Source organism: Colobus angolensis, unplaced genomic scaffold (assembly GCF_000951035.1).
Source record: "Colobus angolensis palliatus isolate OR3802 unplaced genomic scaffold, Cang.pa_1.0 Scaffold76, whole genome shotgun sequence".
Classification (NCBI taxonomy): domain Eukaryota; kingdom Metazoa; phylum Chordata; class Mammalia; order Primates; family Cercopithecidae; genus Colobus; species Colobus angolensis.
Window position 1 is genome coordinate 2,337,367 of NW_012121376.1, and position 1,593 is coordinate 2,338,959.

A 1,593-nucleotide genomic window follows, 5' to 3' on the forward strand; every position below is an offset into this window, starting at 1 on the left:
GAGGAGATGCCCGTGAGCTCCAGCCCTGCTGGGAAGGTGGCCTTGGGAAAGTCTTCTAGCCTCAGAGTTAGCATAGCACCTTACCCTGCAGAGGCTCAGGGCTCACAAGTCCCTTCTGGACCCAGCAGCTCCCGTTCCTGGCCCTCGTTAGTTAACCACAGTCTGGAGGGTGACTTTTCTACTAGGTTTTGTGGGTGGAGGTCCGGCAGGCATCCAGCTGTCGATGGACTTATGCAGTTGGCATTGCTCTCTTTGGGACCCTATTTATGTGCCTACGTAGAACCCTAGGGTGCCTGAGCTGGGACCAAGAGAGATGTGTAGTAACTCACTTTACACAAATGAAGCTGCAGAGCCCCCCGAATGGTGTGCGATGCACAATCACCACCACTGCCATCATCAGACAACATTTTACAAAATGCTTCCTGCCTTGTCTCTATTTATCCTGCCCGCTCTTCTCATTTTACAGGTAGAGAGGCTTAGGCTCAGAGAGGCTAAGGTACTTGCCCAGGGTCGCAGAGCAAGTTAGAAGCAGAGCTAAGTTGCAAATCCAGGTCTTTAACTATTTCTGTGTTCCGTGGACTTTCCTAGAAATCCCCAGCGGTTCCCAAACTGCTGTGGGAAAGGCTAGATTCCACTGCAACACACAGAGCTGCTTACCAACCGAGTGATTCAATGAATAAATCAATGAACTGACTAATCCCATTCGTTCCGGTATTCATTCATCCTGTGAGGGTTCATTGAGTGCCTTCAGTGACCCTTTCCTGCACTAAGTCAAGTTGATACAGTGATGGTCCAGACGGAAACAGCCTCTTTTTTTGTTTTTGTTTTTGTTTTGAGCCGGAGTTTCACTCTTGTCGTCCAGGCTGGAGTGCAGTGGCACAATCTCAGCTCACTGCAACGTCCGCCTCCCAGGTTCAAGCAATTCTCCTGCCTCAACTTCCCAAGTAGCTGGGATTACAGGCACCTGCCACCACGCCTGGCTAATTTTTTGTATTTTTAGTAGAGATGGGGTTTCACCATGTTGGTCAGGCTGGTCTTGAACTCCTGACCTTGGGTGATCTGCCCACCTTGGCCTCCCAAAGTGCTGGGATTACTGGCGTGAACCACCATGCCCAGCCTAGAAACACCTTCTGTCCTAAGAGTGCAACTGGGTAGGACTTAACTCAGAGTCTTACAAATGGCATCTACCAGGTTGGGTCCAGTCTAATTTCTCCATGAAGCATCCATCATCCCTGCCTTCTAGGCATTTCTATTCTAGAAGAGATGATACAGACATGCATGAATTTCCATACAGTAACCTCATCATGAGTGAACCCATCCCAAGAGCGAGAGGCAGACCCCCTGGCAGGCTCCACCCTCAGCCACCAATCAATGCACTTTGGTGCCCCTGGGGCTGGTCAGCTACAAACCCCCTTTCCACCTCGGACACAGGCTGAGGCAGAAGCGAGCACAGAGCTCACCGTGCTTGCATTTTGTGGTTCTGTAAATTCCTTAGATTGTGTTTTTGGAGGCCAGGCACAGTGGCTCACACCTGTAATCCCAGCACTTTGGGAGGCTGAGGCAGGCTGATCACCTGAGGTCAGGAGTTTAAGA

General features: G+C 50.6%; 1 protein-coding gene across 1 annotated transcript in view; it reads left to right on the forward strand.

Annotated features, from left to right (window-relative positions):
• The window catches only part of CA5A (carbonic anhydrase VA, mitochondrial), a 54,806-nt gene that overhangs the window by 31,143 nt on the left and 22,070 nt on the right, over positions 1-1,593 (forward strand). The gene's annotated exons all lie outside the window — the stretch shown is intronic.